Source organism: Harpia harpyja, chromosome 4 (genome assembly GCF_026419915.1).
Source record: "Harpia harpyja isolate bHarHar1 chromosome 4, bHarHar1 primary haplotype, whole genome shotgun sequence".
Classification (NCBI taxonomy): Eukaryota; Metazoa; Chordata; class Aves; order Accipitriformes; family Accipitridae; genus Harpia; species Harpia harpyja.
This window is the reverse complement of record NC_068943.1, coordinates 43,378,860-43,404,969: the sequence shown is the minus strand read 5'-3', so window position 1 is coordinate 43,404,969 and position 26,110 is coordinate 43,378,860. Positions and strand designations below refer to the sequence as shown.

At 42.3% G+C, this 26,110-nt stretch overlaps 1 long non-coding RNA gene across 1 annotated transcript in view; it reads right to left on the bottom strand.

Annotated features, from left to right (window-relative positions):
- Positions 1 to 25,706, bottom strand: part of LOC128141573 (uncharacterized) — a 41,899-nt gene extending 16,193 nt beyond the window's left edge. The window contains exons 1-2 of the long non-coding RNA XR_008235118.1: positions 25,540 to 25,706; positions 21,511 to 21,567 (exon numbers count right to left, since the gene is read on the bottom strand). This is a non-coding gene — a long non-coding RNA (uncharacterized LOC128141573). The remainder of the gene's footprint in view (positions 1 to 21,510; positions 21,568 to 25,539) is intronic.
- Between the last annotated feature and the right edge of the window lie 404 nt (positions 25,707 to 26,110).

The following is a 26,110-nucleotide window of genomic DNA, read 5'->3' as shown; positions in this document are numbered from 1 at the left end:
TGGTAGAAAGAAGTGCTATCCTGCTTGCTGAGACAGGATGAGACAAAGTGTTTAGGAAACCCATTCCATCCTGTGTACCCTGCAACTGGGATAAATGACGTGACTAAAGTTTTTCCACATCTAGCTTTAGTGATTCTAATCACAGTTACTTTTTCCTTTTCCTCGTTTGCTTGGAGACACTGTATCAACCCCAAGTAGCCTCACAAGCAAACTCTTGATGCTGTTTGTACTTCCACTGGGTATTATTTCACACCAAAACTGGCACAATTGGCATCAATGGGGTTGCCTTAGCAGAAGTAGAGCACTAGGCCTACCAACTTCATGTTATTTTTATGAGATATATAGACAAGATAATGGGTCATATCTCAAAGTGGCAGAGAGATGTCTAGTCTGTCAATTCACATCCTCAGCTTTAGCTCGTAGAACTGCACAAACCAAAACTGAGATGGTTTATGTGCTGATTCACCACATGATAACAGACTACAGGATTTGCACGTGAACCTCATTGAAGCTCTTTAGCTGAACACTTGTCACATCAGAGCACAACCCTTCAATCTGTTTCCGTCCTCCACAAATACTTAAAGGTTGATCATGCATCCAAACTCAACAGCGTTAAGACCTGGCAGAGATGTAATGGATGCAAATGAGTCAAAGCAACTTGCAACAGATGGTCCCACTTCGTCTAACTGGAGCCCAAAGGGTTTGTCATCCAGCCACAGAGCCATGCATGGGATTCAAAAGGCAGGTGCACTCCCAGGATAGCCTCTGTGCCTCCACTGCGCGATCCCAGAGATGAATCTGGGATGATTAGCTCAAATCTGAGGTGAACATGGGCCAGTAATAGAAGGGGATCACTACCCCTTTAAAGATTTTCAAATGCATTGGAGCCCAATTCTGACAAGCAATTTAACTGTTTAGCAGCACAAAGCTGTGAATAATAATTCACACATTTGAGAACCTACACAAAATCACCTCTGAAATGCACCAAGCTCTGCGATTTATAAAATGCAAGCACTACAATTTTAATATCATGTTGTACCAATACTATTTAAATAAATCTTACCATATTCATGAGGGGGAGGTGCAACTTTCACCCTTTTACAGTTGGGTGAAGTGAGATGCAGAGGTGCATAATCTGACCGAGGATATAAATCATGTCTGTATCAGCCACAGACCACAATAGTTCACAGATTTCAGGTGAGTTTTCAGTGCAATAGATCCTACTGGCTTTCACCCATGTACTTGATTCAGCACAAACTAAACCAATACTACTTTAAAGGAAAAGTATTCAATAAATGGCAAACAGCAAACCAAATGGGCAATTAATATTCTTGGATGGATTAAAGGAAAAACCTACATGTACATACCCAAACTATTCCAAAACAAAATCTAAACATACTGAGAAATGTTTATAGATGTTCAAACTGCTAATGGCATGCAAGAGGCTTATCTTTCAAATATCAAAGGTCAATGAAAAGGAATATGTGAATTTCCAAATGCTCCTTGCTTGGCTGATCCATCAGTATGATAACTAATACACACTTAAACTCCTCAATGTACTCCCTGAAATTAAAACAACCGGATAGCACAGAAAGAGCTTAAATAACCATTATCAATGGATTACAGATAAAAATCAAGAAATAATTTCAGAAAGATCACCCAACACAATCAAATGAAATAGCTTTGGAAACAGGTCAGGGAAGTGTGAGCTGGCAACCAATTACATTTTGTATGCAGAGGCAGTTCAGCCCCAGATTAAAAGTTTGACAAAGTTTGTCCAAGCTACGCTCCTCACTAATTGATGGGGAAAAAATCATCAGAAAACTCACAACTTTCTACTTACCAATAGTGTTCATGACAGAGTGGATGTTTGCTCGGAGATAGGGTTTGGGTAGAGGCTGCACCTTTTCTCTCCTTGTTTTGGGAAATCAGGAGTGGCTACTTAGCGGTCCCCACTACCTCCCAACCCACGCATGGCGCACACGCAGGCCAGGACACACACCCCTCCTTGACCCGTAACATGTCCCCAACAAATGACAGCACCGGAGGCAGGATTGCTGGGCATCCTTGTGTCAAGTATGGGCTAACAGGAGCTCAGGGTACCTGTACCATTGTGTTGCCTGCACAATCAGCACAGCCCACAGCACAGCAGTGGCACTCCTGACATAGGATGTTTTGACATACACGTTGAGTTAGGCAAGCTGACTACCCCTGCGTTAAAGCTTAAGGGAGAAAACAGAAAAAGCCTGGAATGCTTACATAGGTTTACAAGTCACCAGCAGTTTAAAGGCATTCAGGGTCCTAAAGATAGTGCTAGGAACCTCACTGAATCGTCTGCAACGCTGAAACACTAAATCCCCATTTATTTCAAGAGACACTAGACACCAAGCCTTTCCTTTGTTGTTTGCTTTTATCTTATTTTCCACCTATCCCTGTCATTATCAACTGAACACCTTTCAAATTCTGGCCCTTAAGCACTTTTGTTGTTTAAAATAGGAGTTGGAAGTCCAAGTTATTTACATGGTCTTATAAATACTACCCTGCTCTCAGCAAAATAAGAGGAAAGTCCTAGAAGACTATGGTACAGAAAAGAAATTCACAGTATGGGAGAAACGAAGGAAGGCCATCAAGGAATTAACGTGTTGCCTGCATGACAGCACTTTACAGGTTTCATGTGTGGAAATGCAGAAACACTTCCACTTTCCTTTATAAATGGTGTTATTTTTAGTATCATTCAGAGGTTCCAACTGAAATTAGGGCACCTCAATGCTACTGACACACTCCTGTCACTCTACAATCCAGGTCCTTAAGAAAAATATCAAACATTACTCATTCACCACAAAAACATGTAAGTTAGGAGCACTGGAAGAACAGTCTCACTAATTAGTTCAAGGGAAGGCATTTCAAAACAAGGCAATTGAAAGCATGGGTCAAGGTTAGCACTGAATTCACACACATGAAGTTTGAGAGAAAAATGCTTCTCTCTGGGCTTCTCTTCCTGTTAATCTTGTTTCGGTGCTGGCTGGCCTGGCTGCCTCTGGCACTCTCCTCTCTCCTGGGCGGAACCCTGCAGCTCTTTGATTTCCTTTCATATTTGCAGCTATGTCATTTCTGGCTGACCCTTCCCAAACCTCGGATGTTTGCTTCTTGGAGCTGCAGGAGCACTATGTATGCTTATCAAGAGACCAGCCTGGAGCAGGGCTAGTCTTAAGGCTTTGAGGGTCTTTAGCAACTTTTTGACAATTCTGAGAGGTTGGGGAAACCAGGAGGAAAGACAGGAGCCATTTTCCCCATAATTTTAGCCTTTATTTTGTTTTCCCCTGACATGCACCCAGAAAGATAACATCACATATTTTTCTGGCTGTAGTGCCATTACTGTCTTGGATAATGGGACAGTTACTCACAAACATCAGTTACTGGAAATCGTGTACAAAATTGTCCTGTCTCCACTTCCTGCTCTTCTCTCCCCCTCCACACAGAGTCTCTTCTAAAAAGAGCACAAATGACTATCATTAAAGATGAAGCTTGTGGGTTGTGAAGTTTTGGCTGCTTTAAAAATCAGACAGACCAAGTCAGCTCAGCCCAGCTTAAACTACAGAACCACGGGAGATGGCCAGGCCACCATGGGCTTTCACAGAGAGGAGCCCAAGCCGCACATCTGCACCACAGTTTGAAACCTTGGGTTTTCATTTGGGGTTGCTCAGACCTAGACTATACGGTTTAGCCACTTCTCCCACAGGAAATTTGACTCCTATATGGGTGTTGCATTTGGGGGTTTATGGGAGCTATCAGGACACATTTTGGTTACTGGGTGAGAAAGCCCTGATAATCAGTATTCCCACAGGATGTGTCTCATCCTTCCTGACTCCCAGCGCATCAGAAGTACCATCTTATCAGCTGCTCTTGAAGCGTTGCAGCAACCCACTCTGCTTGTGCCTGCGCAGGACTGGTCAACAGTACCACACAAAAACCTCAATGGGAAACACTATGAACACCAGAAGACAGGTCATGCACAGACCCTAGAAATGCCACCCATGAAAGCCTAGAACACCCTCATTTCATAAAAATGAAAGTTAAATGCCCTTTGTTAATGTTACTAAAGCTTACTCATTTAAACACGGCATCATCCATATTACACTCAGAAGCCTACCAATACAATGCAAAACCACCACTTTTAGGTGTTAGCTTCTTTGAAGGGGCTGGAGCAACATAAATTGGTCCTAAACATCTTGGATTTTCCGAGGAGAAATATTTCCATGAACAAATGAAGAAAACAGACTCCCAGGGCCCCTCATAAATTCTGGCACAGAAAGGCATGTGCTTCCATTGACTACATTTCAGAACAATATTTCCTGAGGCATTTCTGAATGGTATTGATTTACATGCAAAAGATTATGTCTGCAGCCATGCAAAAGGACTGGATGACAAAGGTGAAAGAACAATGCATCAAGAAACAAATGTAGACTTTTTTTCTTCAAGTTAATTAAAGGAAACTAGGTCTGATTCCCTTTGTTTGACACCAGTAGGATACCATTCACTGCTCAGGAGTTAATCCTGATTTACTGCAGCAAATCAGAGCGATACGCACTCAGCATATGAGCCATTCTAAGTTGCAATCAGACAGAGACTTCAGCACAATGCTCCCTACATCTGCAACAAACTCAGATCACATTTTACTAATCACCTACCTCTTTTCAATCCATTATGTTGACCATTAAGATAATCATATGAATTTGTAAGTCTGAGATGGGGAGCCATGTGAGCCTCCATGGTTGTGTTTCTATGGAAACAATTCCCCTGGCATCTTCGGTCCACATTCGGTATTCCTGTCTGACTGTTCATCTCATTCACACACTTAAAATCCCCATTTCCCAAACACTCATTTCAGGAGGGCTGCGTTTTCTTCTTTTTTCTATTCATCCATTGAGCTGGATATCACAGGGGTGATGAAGTATCTGGCAGGTCACTGTGCCCCACTCCTGACCCAGAGAAATCAGGATGAAGGCAACAAGGCAGCACAGTCTCCACAGGCCCTTCTAGCACTTTTGCTTTTTTGGTGCAACTGGCAGGACTGAAAATTAGTCCTAATTATGTTTTAGAGGTTTCGCCGCTTTCATCCCTCAGTGAAGATCATACATGAATTACAATGGAAACTGATGTCTGTAGCAACTTCCATCCAGAATCTACCGCACTCCCATCTCCTTCCTCTGCTCTCTGGCAGCTTCACCCATCTCATAAAAGCAATCACTTAAGTGAAAGGTGGCAGCTTCTGAACTCCATGCGCAGCCAAACCACACCGCACTTCAGCCCGGGGACAGGATAACTCCCCACCCACCTGGAACAAGGAGCACGCAAGGGAGCCAGAAATTAACTTCTCAGTTAAAATTTGGCCATAATGCTTCAATTAACACTCCATCCTTATGAGAAGTACCACATCCCAAGCAACAGGGCCTCCATCACTTCCCTTGTGAGACTATTTCACAGTACAATGGGCTTCACACTTAATTTTCCTAAGAGTCAGCCCACATTTTTAATTGCTCAGTCTCACTGTAATTCAATCCCCGTGGACCATCGGGAACAATTCGTTCCTTGTGTCTGCAGAGTGGCCACCATCTTGATCGACTCAGCAAGGACGGAACTAAGGGTTTCTAAGGTTTTCATGAAAACATGAGCTGCTATACCCTATTCCAACTAGCTACACTCACTAATTGGGGTATTTACAGACTGCTCCTCTGTGTAAGTGTTGCAGAGAAGGAGGCATGTCATATACATTCAGCAGTGGATTACACCTGCTGCTTCTTACTACCTCTCATGGCAATGTCCCTCCATTTTCTGGGACTATGTTAGACTTTTCTCTACTGACTTAAAAGCTCTCTATATTTCTGTAAGAGCAGGTGAAGAAAAAGGTAACAGAAGTGTCCTTTCAGTCCATCCTTTTGCCAATATTCAGCTAAAGCATTAAACAAAATTTTAAGCTTTCTGGTACCAGCTCTGCTCATTAGCACTCTTGTCCAGAACAGGCATCAGCAAAGGCAGAGGCACTATAGAAGGAAGATGTCCGAATATCTTCTGCATTTAACCACTCTGTATTCTGAATAGACCAGGAATTAACTTGCAGGAGTTAAAACACCAGTTGCCTCCCTAAACTACTGCTTCCACTCCTGCCGTTGCCAGTTTTAAAAAAGCACAAGCACCACATTTTTAGACAGTATAATTTGGCACAGATCCCTCAGCTCCATTGTTTTCACTGGCACTGTGGTAAGTTACACCAGATGAGGATATTGCTCTAAAAAGATTTTTGCTTTAAAACAAACACACAAACAAAAACAGGTTTAGACAAGACCAGGGATTTTGAAGCTGCGTTCCTGTCTCCAGAAACTTCCAATGACTTGCAGTAGTCTCTACTTCACCAAGCCACAAATTTGTAACGCCTTTAATCTTTCCATGTAAGTCAGTTCCTCTACTCCCTTAATGGTTTTTGTTGCTCTTCTCTGAATTCTGTCCAATTTACCACACAGTACAGACTACATTACATCTGAAAGGCCAGAAGTATGGTGTACAGAAGCTCATTTTCAAATTCTATGACCTCAATTCTTGGGAGGATTTCAGAGACCAGACACCAGGCTATAAATGAAGAATGTGTGCCCGTATAGCTCGGTAATTTAAATGCATTTTCTGTGAATAAATCTACTCGGTACTTTCTTGATCTGTACAATCTTCTGCCATAGGGGCCTAACATAAAAATACTTCAAAGGCTCTAACAAATTCCCTCAAGATGTGATCTTCAGCATTTCAAAAGCTGAAAGACATAGACAAGGTTTAAAGTGATCATGATATATTTTCAAGGTAACACTCTTCAGCAACTCCTGTTCACCGATTTCTTGAAAGTGAAATCATATCATCTCTCTCTATATATATCTTTTTAAATTATTGACAACCTTATGAGCAATGAGTGAATTTGACTTTTGGTTAGGGTTTACTATACTTCATTATCTTTAAATGAAGGACAGCAATGCTTCCTTGCTTCAAATACCTACTAGAGAGTTCCAAATGGAAATCCTCTAGCCACAGACCCTCACCACTTCCCTTGCCTCTTGCAGCACTAAGAAAGTTTAGATTTGGATTCAAGTTTCAGTCCCGATCTCTCTCCCCATGTTGAGCTGAAACAAGACCCTGCATAGTAACACTTCTGTGAAATATTATTTTTACGTTACACCTCAGTCCCATCTCTGATATTAATTACACAGTTTGAGCTTTAAGCCAAAAGATATTTTGAAACTGGTGCTTGGCTGAAACCAAGATTCCTCATGTCCTCCAAATAGTTTCATAACAAACTCTCCTAGACTGCAGCATATTTAATGAGAATGCAGATGATCAATTGCAGCCCGCCTTGCACGGTTAACTCAATCAACAAACTACTAATGACTCCAGCATGTTACAGCTTTTTTGGCTAATGAGAACCGTATTGACCAGATTTTTCCCTTTCTCCCAGGATCAAACGCCAATATGGAACGAGTTCTGGTACAACTGTAACATTAGCCTGCAAGCAAAACGCTGACCAGCAATAGCAGGACACAGCCTGAGCGTCATTAGGGAGCAAAAGATCTCCCAGACGTGGGCCAGCCTTCCCAAACGCTTCCACAGTATGTGTCTGTCTGGTGAAACCAAAGCCCTGAGAAACACAGAGCTGCAGCGCGAGTATGGAGCTTCCACCTTGGCGCACAGTGTTTCGAGACAGAAAAGCCTTTTGTTCTGGCACACTGGCTGCACCCGCTGCCTGTCCCACCACTCCTCCTCCTCCTCCTCACTGCATTCTGCTGCCATTGTGCTGCAGGATAATTTGTAGCAGCTGAGAAGTAAATACACTCTGCTTCCTCTTTCTTTCACTTTTGTGCTGCCTGTTGCTGCAATTTTCCTTCACCTCCATTTCTTCTTCCCTCCTCCTTCAAACAGACATCAATTGACCATTTTCTGTATGGAAATCTCACAGCTGATCACGCCCTAAGTGAAGAGCAGTATTTACTGCAGAGCCTGAGAACTGAGAAGGGAAACAGTTCAGCGGGTGTTATCTTGCCTGTTACCAACCACTGTTAAATAAAGATTTGCTCCCATGGAAAGCAATGGAAAGAATTCCAGTGACTTCAGTCATCTTTGGACCAGGGCTTTGTTTCCTTACAAAATAACCTTCAGTTTCCGGTACAGTCTGATTTCTAAAATGACCAATTTCTAAAATAGACTTTCCATTCTGTACCCTGGAGAAAATGCTGCAGTCTGACCAATTTCTCTCCATCAAGAGGAGATCTTGGTTCCATTTTTGTTTACGCCATCATTTTGCTGGGTGACAAGTCACTTCCTTTCCCCAGTCCTTCACTTCCCTCCACCAAACAGGGATAACACAGAATGCTGTGTCCTCTAGGAAGTAAAACTGCTGCAGAAAAAAACAGGTATTATTTTGCTTTTGATCATCTTCACGCAGCACCACCTGAAGCCATGCACTCTGCCATTCCTGGCTGCAACCAACCGAAGCAAAAAGTAAAAACATACCAGGTAAAAAGGGGAGAGAGGAGTAATTAGGACTTGTGAATCAACTGGAAAGCGTCAATTCTCCAAAGCTTCTTTTCAGACTAAGCTAATTTGCTAGTATCGTTTTGAACAAAAATCATGGAGAATGCACACAGTTCATCAATAGGCATTGTGTTCCTTCCTCTTTAAGAGGTGCTCCTACGCAAGTTCTCTCCACTTTAAAAGGCTTAAATATTAAATATCATTCAGCCAAGTCATAGTGGGGGTCCACGCTTGACTTCATTCCTCTCTTAACAATGTCCTCAGGCCAGCCGCCAGGAATTCAGACACTTAATAACTTCCCAGGGCTGAGAACTCTTCACCTCGGGCATGCTCTCCTCTTATCTACAGTGGGAAATGTTCCCATTCATTTCATAGTCCCCTCTGACCACAGCACTCCTTGCTTCACTGACTTTCTCCTGCATTATTTTTCAGGTTCCAACTTCCCAGCCTCACCTGTAGGTCCAGGCACACCCCTATTCTGGTAGCTTCCTACTCCACTTTGCCTTAGCTTTCACCCTACATCTAAACCCTTTGTCCCCTTCTCCTACCCTGACTTCCATGTCTTCTTCTGTACCACCATCCTCTCCCTTGCAAAGGCTGATCCACAGAACTCTATGACTCTGCTATGGTGACCAGTTCTGATAAAGGATCTTTTACTCAGCCTTCCATTTTTAACGCTAAAGGGCCTTGTTTCAAAGCGGTATTTCTAACAGTATGCCACCCTCTTCTCATACGCATTCAGCTTTGCAAGAGCAATTCCAGTGACTTGTGAGCAGAAGCTGGAGCTCCACATTCACAAGCAGGTTTCTACTCTTCCCTTAGAGCATGCTGGGAGGTCCTGCGCAAATACTGATCGTGCTTCTCTCCTCCAACGACTTCACGCTCCTTTCCATCCTCCTTTTTTTCCAAAGGACGCAAGGCAGCTAGCTAGAAATGGCCACAGGAAATGTGCTTTCACTGATTTACTCAGTTTTAATCTCCTTCCTCCCTTGCCCTGCACCATAAGTTTACGAAGAAAAATTCAGAATTGGGCCCAAAACTGTGTGATTTAACCCCATTCTTGTCCACTGCTAGCAGATAGGAGCCATTCCCTACCAGTATGGTTTAAGAAATGTCCATGTCATTCTAGGCTTTATTCTCCTGGGCATCAAGAAGCCAGTTCTTGAAATATATGACTGGCAACTCCTGGGAGTGGCTGCAGTCTAAAGTAAATTAAAGTTACAGTAAAAATAACTTTGCCACTGCTCTTTGTTTTCTTTTGTAAATGGAACAGGGCATTAGCACAGCCAGTTTTTGTAATACAGGACTCCTTCCTCAGATTGCTTTTAAGTTTATTAAGTTCCAGCTTCAGGAAGAAAATGGTAGCATTTGATTCACTGGTGCAGGGGAAGAAGGATGAAGTAAGCAATAAATCTAGTAACACTGGTGTTACTCCAGCTTACTGCAAGCCAGACCCAAGGAACACCCAGATTCCAGTCCAAGATTAGCACATGTATCAGATGTCCAGGGCAAGTCCTCTCCTTTCTCTGTGCCTCGGTTTCCCTGCTCAGAATAAGACGATGCTAACTGTGAAGCTGAATTCTGTTACATTTGGCAGAGACATAAAAATATAAAATCATGTACTCAAGCAAATCCATGGAGACAGTGTCATCAAGCAATCTACTTCTATATAAAGTATGTCTCTAGGATACATACAAAAGAACCAGCGTGAAGGCATTAGCATAGTCCTACAGTTATGACACTGTCTTAGCCCTCGAGGTATTTTGTTCTGTTACCAACTCTGCCACAGACTCCCTGTGTGAGCCTGGGCAAATCACCAAATCTTTCCCCATCTGTACAACAGAAAAACAATCCATCCTTCCTTGTTTTCTTCTTCTTCTCAGGGCTACTGGCATTACAAGCTCTTAGGGCCAGAAAGTGACTCCTTCTGGATATGCCTGCAAAACTGACCTGACAGAGCCTCACATTCAGCTGCTGCACTACCAATACAAATAATGGGCCACCAAGACGTGTAATATTGGCTAGACCCAGACTTACAGGCAGAAAAGGAAACTGCTTACCTAGAATGGATTACTTGTGACTTCTGAAGCAAATATGAGACAAATAATGAATTTTCTGCCTGTTTTTTTTGTCTTTTTCTTTTTGCCTTCAAAGAGTGGAGAGGAATGACTAGAAGGTTCTCTAGACAAATCAGTGAAACTAACACCCAACAAATGACCTTTCCTCAGTGTCTTATAAGTACCCGTCAACCTCAGGAGTGCCACCACAATTGAATGGTGAGATTTAAAGCCAGACTATTCATTAGAGAGCAAACTATTATTCTAGAGACTTAAATGAATTGGCTAGCAGCCAGCCTTCCTTACTGTTTAGGTACCACTAGTAAAATGGAAAGTGGCTGCTATTTGGTTGGCACAAAAGCACAGAAGAGAAAAAAGTCTTTTAAGAGGAACAAGAACCAGGCTGTTCAACTGACGATGGTCTGACATCCTCACAAGACGGCATGAAGGGTAAGCAGATACACAGCATAATCAGGGAACCATGAAAACAAGCAGAAGTCTGTAAACACCAGAGATAGCCTCTATTTTATGGCATCACTAACAATCAAGCAACTAAGCACTCTATAATGAATGCATTCATAACATAGAGAGGCTGGCAGGGTGTCTCAATAACTCCAATTTTCTTTTATACAGTAGATACTACCGACTTGCCATATGCAGTTCCGAATTAAAAGCCAAATTATTATCTCTGATATAGCCCACATTTGCATTAAATGCTAACATTTCCAAGTAGGAGTGACAAACCTCACCATTAATCATCTGTTTTGTATCAAGTCATATGTCACCTTTATCTCCCCAGAGCCCTTTTCTCAGGATAACCTTCTTCTCAAGTTCCCCTTCTAAAGCCGTTATTTATGATGACTAGGACAAAAATAAAGGGGACTAACACGAGCTCTGTTATACAACATCGCACATGTCTGTACAGTACAACCAGGAATAGCACCTCAGCTAGCAGCAAGCAAGCCAGCCTCTGAACAAGAAGAGCACAGCTGTATTGGTTCTTCACCATTCCCAAGTAATGCTGTTAGTACACCCAAACGATATTGAGACAGGGCTATTATTATCATATTACTACATAAGAAACAACCTACAGGAGTATCAGAATGGACAGAAAAATTGGGGCAGCAAGAGTAAGTAGCCTCACACCACACCTTTTTCCAATTCCCTATCCATGCTTTGCCGTTTCCCCATGGTTAGAGCAGCTAGAAACCCTTGAGATGGCAACGTTGAATTTTTGCTTACCCTGCTGAGGAACCCTAAGTTAGTTCGGGGTTACTCTACTCTGCAAATACACCAGAATCTTACGAGTTTACTTCTAGTCTCACCATGATGGCAACAATTAAAACTCTGTGCAAGTCAGTCTTCTATCAAAAAGTATCGAGCTACTTGGACAGACATAATTCTTAATATGTCTCTTAGTGCTTCTATGCACAACAGCGGCACATCATTTTCTTTTTGATTAAAGCTGGCTCTAATACTTGCTAAGAGCCCTCAGTGAAATATTTTAACACAAATAGTCTCCATAACTTCTGACAAATAGCTGGTTAAGATTTACCCTGCTATGGCTCAAGAAGTAGAAAGACCATTGTACTCGGCAAGAAGATGAGAAGTTATCTCATCAAGAGAGCATTTGTACAAGCTAATCTCCCTGTTTCGCTGGTGTCTGCGATGATGGTCAACTTGATCAGGTGCTGTGACTCTAACGGAAAGAAACAGTATGCAAAATCCTCAGGCACTTGGATGACTGTGACTGAAGCTCCACGCCTTCCAGAAAGTTTTCTTGGGTGAAATAACCTCCTTTTGCAGATGGCAAGGTTTGAAAGATGAAGGAGATCCCATTACTTCATCACTCTCTACAGACCTTACCCACGTCCTCAACACCACCACTACAAAAATCTGCTAAAATATGCCCAAGATGTTCTTGCTACTACACATACAAGTGGCTCAATTTGCATTTAAACATAAATACAGAGAGTTGCCTACCTTTCCATACCCATTTGTTTGCCAGTGACACACCAACTGCTGTAAGGCAGCTTGGTGTTTCTGCTGCCCTCCTCCTCTACCCCACACTGCAAGATTTTGCAGATCACAGAGCAAATAGCATGCTCTGTTCCTAATGTGTTTGAGAAGTGTGTGCTTCAGGTCCTGCCCTCCACATTTAAATCGGCTGGCTTTCCTGCATTTGGGTTGTGTTATCTCAGCATAGGTATTTTTCAGTTCAGTTGGCTGGGGAATAGGCACTTATGTTAATAAGGTCTCTGACACCTTCACCTTTGTTTTCCAAGAGGTTTCTGCTGCGTTCCTGCCACTCTTATTTACTCATCAGTCCGTTTGAAAACTTGCTGTTCTCCAGCACTTTAGCGGAAGCTTGTGGTTACTTGCGGTTTTCAAAAAGGAAGGGTGCATTTCAGATGACACACAGTAAAACAGTCTGACCATGTGTAAAAATAAGATTATACCGCACAGCCCATGGTTCCAAGTAGTCCAGCTTTGCCACAGATAAGGCAGTCTGAGGAGGCTTAGGATGCAAATTGAGCACTTTTTCTTCAAAAACTACCCAGCTGCTGAAGGTGCAAAAGGCAGAGTTTTAGGATAAGCTTTATGGTGCAATTTGTTTCCATGAAACTCCCCTTATGATGATTTAGCTGAGTGGATCCAGAATCTGTTACAGTAAAACAGGTGAAAGTAGATATGGAAAAAGATACTTCCATTCTTCAAAGGCAGAAAAACAATTTTTCATCTTTTCTGACTGGATACAGTTAAAGAAGATTACAGCTGGTATGATTGCTTTCGGCAGCCTAGTGTTTCACCTATAATTCTGTAAAAATATAACTAACCCTTCATATATTGACTATCAGGAATTTTCCCCCATGTGCTTTTTGTTCTTCTCAGTCCACTTTATATGGAAAATTTGCGATATTATAGATCTGCATATGAAGACTCCTTGGCCTATTTCATGATCAGACAGAACAGATTAAACAGAATAGAATACACAGTTCAAAACTGTGTCTGGTCATCTTAACTATGCAAGAGAGAGTGTGCCTTCAAAACAAACAGGGTAAGGAAAGGACAAAAAAGGAAAGATTGGGTCTCTTCCTTGTGTCCAAACAGCTGAGAGAGCACTTCAGTGGCCTGTTTGTCGAAAGATGCCGAACAGCAGCGACTCTGAAGGACTGCAACACACATTCAACACTTCCAAAAATGAGTCCATATTGTAGGACCACAAATGGGGAGGCAGCAAATCAATCTGCCTGATCTGTCCTCCAACAGGAGACAGCACCGCTTCTTGAGCTACCACAACATGATGCGCAACAGTACCACATTACAGAGCTGCCTTCTTTACACATGGACTTTGAAGCTGAGGGAAACATTTGTGCAGAAGCCCAACCTAGTGTGAACATGTTGACAAAGCTCAGAGGAAACAGCTATCCCGCATAGAGACTTTTTGCTCCCACCGCAACAAAGAGAGAGGAAAAAAATGCAGACTCTGAAAGCTGTTTGCCAATACTGCTGCTTTGTGTAACCGTAGCAGCTTTCAGAGAATTATCACTGCAAGCGCAGAAAGGTAAATTAACTCTCTCCTGTCTGTAACAGAAGTAAGAATATATAAAGTTCAACATTAGCCTTAAACATCACACCAGATGCAGCCTGTGCTTTAGGGAGTCCCTAAAGTACAGATTGCGAAGAGCTGGGAGGACACGTAAACCCCACTTTTACACAGTCTTTCCCTAAGCACCAGTGGTCACTCACCACTGCCAGCGACAAGGCACAAGGCAAGGACCCGGCGTAACAATCCTTACCTTATTGCTGCCATCACCACCACAATACAGCTGCACACCACATCCTAATGCACCACAAATAACAAATACGGATAGTCCTACTGAAAGGGAAGGGAAGGTCTCCAAGCATCTGAGCTGTACCAGGTCCCACACCAGTCCAGGCAGAGGGATCCCTGCTTTCTCCATCACCAGGGAAAAATCCTCCCCTTTCCTCAAAAGGCCTTTGTTCGCATGCAGAGCAACCTCAGCTTGGCCAGCTCACCAGAACCAACAGGAGCTCAAAACCACACGGTAGACACAGGCATTGCCTTGCAATTTTTGGTGGTGTGCTGTTGATGACAAAGATCTTGGCATATGATGGAAAAGCAAGGTTAATGCAGCTAAGCACAGAATAGGTCCTATGCAACTCCTTACTTGCCACTTTAAGTTTAACTTTCTCTGTTTACTTTTTAATTTAATGTATTCTTTTGATCTCTCTTTCTCTCCTTTCTCTTGTCTCCCTGAGTTTGCTGACACAGTAGAAGCATGACAAGCTCAGACAAGCTAACCTACTTTTTTCTTTTTCTCTTGTACATGTTAACGCTCTCACTCTTCCACCTAGCATATGAAAGCATATTGCAAGTATCATTATAATGATACTTCCAATCCCACTGTGAAGTAATTCCCCCAACTGACAGGTGAAGAAACTGAGACACACAGAGCTCTTAAATTACTTGCCCCTCAAACTTACAGAGGAAGCCAGCGACACAAGTGGAAATGAAACCCAACAGACTTCTGTTTTTCTTGGTCCCAATCTATATAAAATTATTATACCTCCACCCATCCCAGGTCTGTCAAATACCTCCATTTCTAAATACAGTAGTAATAGCAAAACTTCAGATATCCATTACACAGACTTACACATTTCTGCGATTTAATTGCAGCCAAGGAACACTCATCACTAGGTCCTGTGTGCCTTCAGTCCGTACTGCCACCTGTTAGCTCAGGTTCAAGGGGACCATGCTGCCTCTAAAGCTCAAGGTATGTGTTAATGGGAAGGGGCTACAGCTTACCTGCTTTCTGTAGACCAAAGCCTCTATACTGCATGGAACAGAGTTTGTTGGCACATCAAGCCATGTAATGTGCTCCATTTTTTCACTTTCAGCCTGAGCTTCCAAGTTGTCTGGACTTGGTTCCCTGTGTGTGCTCACGTTTGGTAGTTTCAGCTGGACTTGGACAGGTTCAAACCCACGCCTAACTGAATTTCATCATAACCACCGATATTGCTCAGCCAAGCTGTTTTTCCTCTACATATGGAATAATTCGGTGCTAAGCCATGAGCTCGATTTTACAGAGATTAGATTTCCAGTTATGACACTGACTAGGATTCAATATCCATCACTCCCTCCCGGGTACTGAATAATCTTCAGCATTTACAAACCTGAACTTTCAAAAGCAAGTACACCTTTAAAATTAGTCTAAAATCACTTGAATTCAGATATTGACACCTTTGGGGTTAATATTCTCAAAGATATTCTCTGCATCAAATCATGCCTTTTTTATTTTATGGAAGATTAAATTAGCACATTATCTTGGAGCTCAGTCTAAAAGGCAAAAAATCCAAATACTACAAGAAGTGAATGATAACATCAAAAGTGGACTTTGGACAAAGTATATCAAGTCTACACCAGAGCACTCAAAAAAACCAAACGATATTAATTTTTGAGGTAAGTTAGTTGAGCACCATTTAAATCCCTGTATAGACTTTTTACTTCACAATCAAAGTGGCTTTAATTAGGTTTCACTAAACTTACTTTGGAAGTGAAACAAGTTTAAATGAAAAGAAATCACTTTCACGATGAACAAGAGTGACCACAAAGGGGTTCAGTGCAATTTAACTAATGCATTTTATGTACGCATCATTAGTTTAACACGAATTAACTTCTGACTATTCCAGTGCAGACAAGCCCACAGTTCTTTACATCTACATGTGCAATAATACTCCCTTTGTCTTGTCAGTTTGAACAGCGAGCTCTCTGGAGCAATTATACTGAAGGTATAAGACATACTACACTTAGGCCAGGATCTCTTGGGATTCAGATGCATACAGCTCCTGTATGTAAGCAGTTAAGTAGCCTCTTTGGACTCCTCCTGTGAGTAAGTTACTCGCAAACATACCTGCAGCATTGAATACAACAAATGAAAACCTTAAGCCGCCTAGCATCACAAGCAACACATTCTCACATATGCACTACTTACACCCAAAAGTTTCATCCACAGTCTCTTACACCAAAACACCAGAGTGGATCTGTGCATGAGTATTTCAGTTCTAATGTTTAATTATCTTGAACACAGTGATATCCACATCACTCTAGAAAGAAATCAATTCTCCCTTTGTTGTGAGCTATAAATGCATGTATTCCATAATCAGCCTAACAGAACAGACATATGGGATTGTACATCTGGGACACATATGAGAGGCCTCCTCATATATAAAATTATTTTGCAAAGCATCTCTCTCAGGCCCAACTTTAGGTATTTTTCCTTTGTTTGCACACTGGAAAATTTGTCTGATGTTTTTTGTTTATAAGATATTAAATAATAAACACCCGGTTGCATTACTGGAATGCTTTTAACTTCTAAAATCTCCCACTACACCTTATACTTCTTACCTGCAGTATTTCTTTGACATACTAGTACTCTCTGTTTCTGCCATTAGCCCTGGGAGTCATTTCTCCCATCGCTGACATGAGGCTGCCTCTGGGGTTAAACTAGGCACACGAATACCTTTCTAGGACAGACAGTAAAGGATGAAAAATCACAAGACTTCTAGAACAGCAAGCAGACATGAAGCAAACATGAACTGGATTCAGACACGTTATCAGTGCTGATGGCTCTGAGGGGTTTCTAAAACCAAAGGAGGAGAATTCCTACTGCAAAGCAGCTCCTCAGGAAGGCACTGCCAACATCAGTGACTCAGAGAAGACAGCAAGCACAGTCCTACAGAAAACTCACAGCAGCAAGCAAAGCTGCAACACTGCCTGGTGACAGACTCCAAAATGATGGTGGCCCATCACAGGCCCATAGCAAACCAAAAAATCTAGTCACCTTCCCACCTAAGAGCCGATTTTCTTTTCCCCACTCCACCGGCAACAAAACAGTGTGGATCAGGCACCCTGGGCAATTCTTCATCTGCAAACAGGCAATAATAACATTTCACTTTTGCCACCTCCTGACTGCCATGCCTTCAGGGTCATGGATGCTTACTCAGTACATACAGCACTTAACACAATGAGGGGTTTAACTCAATTGAGGGTATTAGGCATTCTAATTATTATATTTTTCTTTTTTGGATTTCCAGACCTGTCCAGTGGGTACCATCCCACATGGCAGGGAGAAAATACAAATGAAATGAAAGGCCATAACAATGCTAAGATGAAACTGAGCCTCAGAAGAAGCCAAACTTGTCCACAGCAGAAACCTTCACCCTACCGCACAACACCCTCTGCAGTAAAAACTGAAGACCTCTGCCAAGACATGCATTTCATGAAGGGACAGGCACACAACAGTAACCAAGCTGCACACATTGATTTATACCTGATGCACAAAAGCATTTTGATGGTGGCGACACAAGAGTGGAGGAAATACTGAAATCTTAAGGTTTCCCTCCAAGCTGTAAACTACCCAATATTTTCCCATTTCAATTAAAAATGCAACCCTCATAGAAAAATTGGGGAAATAACATTTTGGGCAACTCTTCTCCAGTGATTTGCTACAACAAAAAACATGAGGCGGGTTCTAGCCAGAATTAGCCTCTGAATCTGTTACTGAGAGATAAATCAGACCTCAAGGCATTATGCTAAATCACAAGGGTGGCTGCTACCATGTTTCAGTTAAGCATTTGTATTTCTCCCTCTCTCTTTCAGGTTTTCCTTGGAGGCCCAAGAAATCATTTACAGGAGCACAGGGTCTTTTCTGTGTTGGAACTGCCTTTCTTTTCCTCCCTCCCTCTGTTTTAGGAGAGTGGCAATGCTATGAAAAGACCGGATCTTGTTTTACTTTATTGCTATTAGGGGCAAAGTAAAAAGAGTGAGACCTATAAACACAAAGATGCCAAGATACAGGGAGGCTACATGCTTGAATGCCCAGCCCTGGCTGCTTTGTTCCGTGAGTAATAACCAATATGTTGGTGGAGGTCATATATATACGTTTGCCCCAATGCAGAAAGTGGAGGTGCGAAAAGATACGCTTTATACCAACGGACCATTTAATTTCCTATGGCATAGCAACCCTTTGCCCCTTGCATAAATCATAAACCTTCTTTTTATTCACATTTCTCCTCTGAATTGATACCTCCTGTTCCACTTTTCCTCTCTACAGCAGTAGGTGCTACAGAAATGCTTCTGAGTGATTCACTGCAGAAAATGTTTGGGGGAATAAAAAAAAACATTTATGGCTGTGTGACACGGACCCACTTGGAACCCAAATCACATGGCAAGTAACGAGATTTAACTATGAACTTTGATTCAGGCCAGACCGGTTGAAGTTGCACTAAATTCAGTTATCCTGGGCTAATTTAGTGCTTTCTGCAACAGCAGCTCCCAGCAAATCACCTGGAAATCTCATACACTTCAACTCCAGAGCACTCTGCATTCCTCTGAAGCTTGACCTTCCCAGCTGGCCTCACTGCCCTGACCCACAGCAGTAACCCCAGGCCAGGTACTTCTGGGTCAACTGTTCTAAAGCATGAGCCCTAAATTTCCAAGGCAGGCAGTAACTTTGCTTTATGTGAAGCTCATGGTTTGATACAGCTCCTTAAAGCTGCCTCTCCTGTGCTGGAGAACTCAAACCTGAACACCAACTTCGGCCTGAATTGCAGAGTCCAACCAGTCAGTCCAGGAAATCATTCAATATCATCATCATCATCGTCGTCATCATCATCATCATCATCATCATCATCATCATCATCATCATATTGGAGACCCAGGGTTCACTGCTTTGTGCCTCCAGTTTCAGAGGACTCAGTGGCTACTGATCAAAAACCTAAGCAAGGTGGGAAGAGGGGATCTGTAAAACACCACACAATCTATCCCAGTGCTTGCACGCATCCCGAGGACACGGTACCAGTCCAACGAAGTCTTCCGAAAACGTTCTCCATAGCCCACTGCAGCACACGATGCTCAGCCTTTCTGTGGGGGAACTTGGAAACAACATGTTTGCTCTAGAGAAATCCTATGCTATTGATGAACTGCATGGGGCAGGAGGGAAAGACTTCAGCTACACACGCAGGTCATGAGAGCAAAACCCACTTATTTCAATAGAATAATGAAAGGGGCCAGGTGCTTAGGCTCACTATTTGTAGAGTTTAAACTTCTGTGCTTACACATCATTTAAGTTTCACATCACTGTCTATAAAACTGAGCAGGAAAGAATATGCAATACAATGTAAAATAAAATAAAATAAATTAAAAAATCCACCACGCCCCCCACCACTACGGTCCAAAATGAGTTTTCAGCACAAAAAACAAATTCTTTGTCCATCCACATTCCACAACACAAATTTCAATAGATTAAAGCAACAGTGCTCAGATCCAAGACACTTCTAGGCCATCAAGGTGAGACTTTTCATTCAGGCTCATAAACTAGGACGTCATTGTAAATGGTTTAGAAGCCTAGCAAAATTTTAATATACATGCCAGTATGTGTGACCAAAGGGATTACCCCAGAATGGCTCACCTGATTAGTTATACAAATGCCTGCCTTTTTTTTTTTTTCCTTTTAATCCAAGACCGTGCAGAATGCCAAATGGGAGAATGGAGCAGGGTATGTACTGGAATGTCTGAAGGCTACAGACTCGGGATTTATATTCCATGTTGAATTCATTGTTCTCTCTCCTACCCCCGCTGCCCTCTAAAAAATGCTGCAGCCATGACAGAAATAAATTAGCCTGAGGTACAGGTCACACCTTCAAGGGCAGTAAGCATTCTGGGTAAAATCAATAGAGAAGATGGGAGTCTCTAACAGCTGAAGCAGAAAGAATGACGCATTGATAGCTTTACATATACCCAAACAAAGGCACTTTGGCGAAACCCTAGTCCCTGCTGCCTTGTGAACACAAAGCTCATTTTTTCAACCACCTGAAGCCCAACAGCAACACAGAGGCAATTCAGAGAGGCACTCATTTCTTTGGAGAATTTGCATATTGATGCAGAAAATTCTGTTTGTTTGCATCTCTGCCCGGGAAGGAGATCCAGATGCTGAATTCCGGCCCAGGTTGCAACTCCCACAAACTTTTACAGAGACCAGAATATGCACTGAACTTCAGCTTAAATTTTGCAGCACTCTCCAACCTCTGAAGTGGCAGAAACTAAAGCCTCGAACAAAAAAACCCTGAACTTCGGTGAACACAGAAACGAGTCCAGGAGGCACCAACAGACACTAATCCATGTGTTGCATTCATTATTTTCACTTGTGATTTTAAAGCAATGGATAATATATTCAAAATCACTTACATCCATTGAGAACCTTAAACTCAGGCTTCAGTATTTATGAATCACAGTTCCTCTGAAATGAGGTGATATAAGATTTATAAGGATATGGGATGTCTGAAGATTCATGCAGAAGTCCAGTAGTTTTCACTAACGCCCCTATGGTGAGTTAAGTATTAACTCTCAGGGTGAGGCACATAACCTGTTCAGACACTTCATAGATCCCACGGGGTTCCTACCTGCATTTTCAGGTTCCTAAAAGCTTTAAAGCCTGATTTAAGCTCCCACAATACTTCTAAAAATAGGACTTTGACTCCTCAGTCCCGCAGGAGTTTTTGAAATTGCTACCCAGGAGGTTTCTCAATAGACAGAGCTAAAAGCTTTTCTCCTCTTCTGTCCCTCCCAGACTTCTCCAGAGACAACTTTGGCCCAAATACAGCAGGTTCTAAATCCAAATGAACCCTGATTTTGTGCAAAGCCAGCAAGAGAATGTCAAATATGTAACTTTCCCCTAGCCTCCTTGTTTGTTTGCTTTTTTAAAAACCCCCACAACATTAACACGTGTATTGTTCTTTGATCATTAGACTCATGCTTCCACCTATGGTGAAATATAGTGCAGTTTTGAACTATATTTGTACTTACATTTGTGGAGTCTGTGAACAATATCATAAATAGAATTGTTTTCATTTCCACTGCTACCTGTAAAAATAAATGGAGGAATTCACTATTAATACTAGTGCTGCACTAAAGGACTGTCTTTTGCTTACAGTCGCTGTCCTACATCTCAAACACGCAGCAACAATGTGGCAACACCTGCAGCATCTCTCTGCCTTGTCGGAAAAATTACAGTAAATTTAACACCCTGAGGAAAAGTGTTCCTCAGAAATCATCCACGTTTTGCTGCTTCTGCTCTGAAGGCCTTTGCATCTTTGGATGGCTCCTTGAACCCACCAGTGCACAGAGAAAAGAAAGAGATTGCTTTGCTTTGGTCAATGGAGAGGAGGAGACACTATGTAAGCTCTTCGGCAGAGCAGACCCCGGGCTCTTCAGCTGGCCCTACAGTAATCCTGGGCACTGACACTCTATACGTGGCTATGGCTGGCTCAGGAACAGACCTCGGCAAGAGGTGACTGAGGGGACAGGTTCAGATATGGTTCCTCCAGACTGGTGGAGCTGTGAAAACTCCACTAGTGAAAAGGTGTTACTTGTAGACATGCAGCCTCCACCAGAAATTATAGGTGAGGGAATCGGTTTTGCTATGAACTTATAAAGATGTTTTTAGCCAGACCATAGGCTTCCAGCTCCTGCATGGCTCATTCCCTGCAGCTGCTTTCACACGCTACTCTTGGGCACAGGGAAAGTGGGGAAAGAAAGGCACATTCAAGATCTTCCCAAGAATGACCAAGATCATCTACCTCAAAACAAACATTAGACAGAACAGCCTACCATGACTTGCCCTGCTGTTCCTTGGTTCTTCTCAAAGACAAAAGCACAGGGCGATAATTCACATTACTGTCTGCAATACTCTAAAATACCACCTGAAGTACCATTATCAGCTTTTGCCCTGCACTTCTATGCTCGACTTGAAAAAATACAGTTGCGCATTCTGACATGAAGCGCAAACTCTGCGCTTCCTCAAAAGAGATCCAATATCATCTAGTGCATCTTTCTCTAAAATAAATCATCCCTTATTTGTTTTATACTTCACTGCACTTAGCGATATGGGAAGTCCTGCCCGGTTTTGGAGAACATTCCAGTAATCACCAGCGTACATGAACAGATCACATTTAGCATCTGTAGGTCAAGAATGACCCATTAGAGAGATGCCCATTTGGGGTCTGGCTTTCTACACCAGTGCCGGATACCAGCTGGCTTGCTTTCCTGAGTGACTTAGCCAGGGTGTTTCAGACAGGTCTTGACATCCTGATACTCAAAATGCTCTGAGCAACCACCATCTTCAAAAAAGGCCTTAGTAGGATGTCTCTGTGTAAGTACTGAAACAAGGAAGCTGCCACAATTAACTGCTCCAGAAACCCGAGACCATTGTGCTTCTGCTCAGCACATCCCAGGACAGGAACAGACTCACAGCAAAGGTAACCTACTGCTCAAGGCGATACGGTATGTCCCATTCCTGCACCTCCTGCTTTCTCTATTCAGATTTCACCTCTGCCTATTGATTACGGCTGGTTTCAGAAGATATGTCTCCATTTCAAAGAGCAAGATCATACCCGGAACTCAGGGAGGAGAGACGCATTGTAAGTTTTTCCCCATTTAAATTGTCCAAAAAGCCAGGATTCAGCACACACACGAAAGATACACAGAAAACTATGCTACACACATTTGCAACAGCTTGCTCCACTCTGGAGGTAAATGAAACCTTAGAAAGACCTGGGCCTTTCCAGGAACTATGGAATTCCCCTCCCTTGTTTTAAAAATAAAGAAGGATTTAAATTCAACCAATGAACAGTAGTGGACTTGCCTTGGGAAAACCTGGGAAGATGAAGGATGAAAATAAAGATGGGCAAGAGGCTAAATAGTTTATTGGCCAAAATCTGGCTGATACTCATTTACTGGACTTCACTGTTATACATCACAGCTAGGGTTGTTAAGATCTGGGCTCCGTGGCCTAAGAGTTGTTTTCCACTTATAACTTCTGCAAGCCTACAAATTGCAAAATCTCAACCCTAGGAGGGGAAATTAAATAATCCAAAACCATTTCCTGTCCCTAATTATATTTTGCACGTGAAGTGGATTCACACAAAGCTGCTGGATTTGGATACCTGAAAATGAACAATAGCATGGAGGAGGCCATGTTGTTTGTGTCTGGAGAAGGACAATATTTTGCCTTTCCACTGTCACTAAAAGGATCTAAGCTAAATCTGCGGACCCAAGGTCCAGAAGTTAGTGTTCAAAACTCAAATCAGGTGTGCAGTTTTGCAGCCTGGGCTTATCACTTCTCTGAAAGTATGAGGCATTTTTCTTCTAAAAATATGCAAAGTACCTTACAAAAGACCCTCCCGGTCACCCTCCCCAATTCACAGCTAAGGAAATGGAGGTATTGCATGCGAAGAGGGGAGAGACTAGGCTGTGGGCACACCGAGTCTGTGTCCATCTGCAGCACAACCCTGACTGCCTCCATAATCCCCTGCAGGTTGCTAAATCAAAGAAGAGGAAAAACGCAAAGAAATTTTCCCAGCCTTCTCTCATCAAAACCTTCCTTGGATCTCAGGGGATAAATGTAAGGAAAGATCAGAGAGCGTCAGCTTTGGTCATTTGCAGATTCCTTCTGCTTGGCCTAGCTGCTCCCTGTCCCTCCGTGTACACGCAGCAGGTAATCCCGGTGGGAATCAACCGAGAGACCTAGCGTAACCCAGTCACTTCTACTTTTTCTCTACTCTCACCCTGTGCAAAGAAGAGATGCTGAGGTTTTTTTCTGCAGAGTTTTCAGCTGAGAGTGCTGAGAAGCAGCATAACCTATTGTAGCTTGTGAAGATATTATGCGCTTCTAATCCTGTAACTAGGAGTATGCATCACGACTAACCTGCTACCCCTTTTTCTTACTGAGACCCTTTGCGTGGGAAATCAAGTTCCAGTTTAAAATAACCAAATAATAAATATATCGCTTTTAAACACAAGGATTTTACATTTGCATGTATACTTATTTCTTCATTTATCTCAAGCTTGTAAAATGTATTTAATTCAAATATTGAAAGCTGTATATACTCTTCACACTTACAAAATTAAATGCTAACTTTTGATAAGCAATATAACCATTCTGAAGAACATCGGAGGACAAAATTTAACACCAGAAACTGCCAAATGTTTCTGACCTGCTTCAAACAATCATCAACTGCAGACAGTTTCTAATTATTTGAGTCCATTTCACTTCTTATTCAGTGGTCATTTTGTTTCTTGACCATTTGGCCTATGTTCAGAAAAATCTCCATTAGGCAGCACAGAGTCTCAAAAAAAATTATTCTCCTTCCCCTTTCTAAGGTTGGGAATATTTCAAAACCTCAAGAGAGAGGAGTTCTAAATAAGTCTTTAAAACCAAAAAGTAGGGAGCACTTAAAAATTTAAAAGCACAATAGTCTATTATATTAAAACATGTTGTTATCAAGTAAAATTGCTTTCTCTCACCCCTCTGCTAACAGTTTTGCAATTCATTTTCCAGAAAGAGCTGTGAGTGTATTAAAAGGCAAAACATCTATGCTCAGGCTGGAAATGATCACATGAACAAGCCACAAGATTTGCTTGATAACATACAGAGTTTATTATTCAAGAACGAGTCTCATTTTCAGCTCTAAGGGAGAGGGCGGGGAGAGAAGGGGGAACAGTCTTTTAAAACACACACACTGGAAGCAAAGGCTTGCATTTATAGGAACCACTAAAAAGAAGAAAGAAAAGAAAAAGTAAAGAAAACAAACCTCTATGCTACCAGCAACTCAGGTTTTCAAAAACTAAGCTCTGCTCTCACAAATCTCGTAACGATTTCACTTAAAACAAGTTTACCTTATCAGAGAGCCTGAACAATCAGCAAGCTGCTAAACTTTTCTAAAAGTTCAGCTCTGCTAAAGATGGGAAGGGACACAGGAGAGCAGAAAACAAAAGCATTAGTTAAAAGTCGAAAGCTGCTGGAAAAGTTAGTTTCTCTGCACCCCTCTTACTGACCTAAGAAGTCTTCATTTCACAGGTAGCAAAGTTTGTCTTCCTTCTCCACTGCAAGATTCACACTTGCATGCAGGCACATTGCATTACTGAGAATGCACTGATCGTCAAAAGAATATTGTTTCCAATCTTCGGTGACTAAGGAGGGAAAGAAAAATGCAGTCCAGCCAGGTACTGTTTCTTCGAGAAAAGTAAATCCGGCATTCTGGAATGAGTTCAAACATAGGGCTTGACAGGCAAAGGAGAAAAGCTTTTTCACTGAGCATGCTTAGTCCTGCACTGCCTGCACAGTTAATGAACATTACTTCCTTCCCAGTGGTTACTCCTAGTAGAAATCCACACCCCCTACTCTTTCAGAAGTCAGGAATGCAGCTGAAACCAAAGTCCAGAAAACATGCCCGACACCCAGACAAGGCCCCACAGATCAATAAACTCAGGTTGTGACCTGCAGGTCAGTTTGTCAAACAGGACATCAGGGTGAGTTTTTTCTACACTTGGTATAGTTTGCTTTATGCTTCAGCTAATGCTACTCACTCCCCAGAGAAAATAAAACTGCACTGGCTTTTAAAGAATG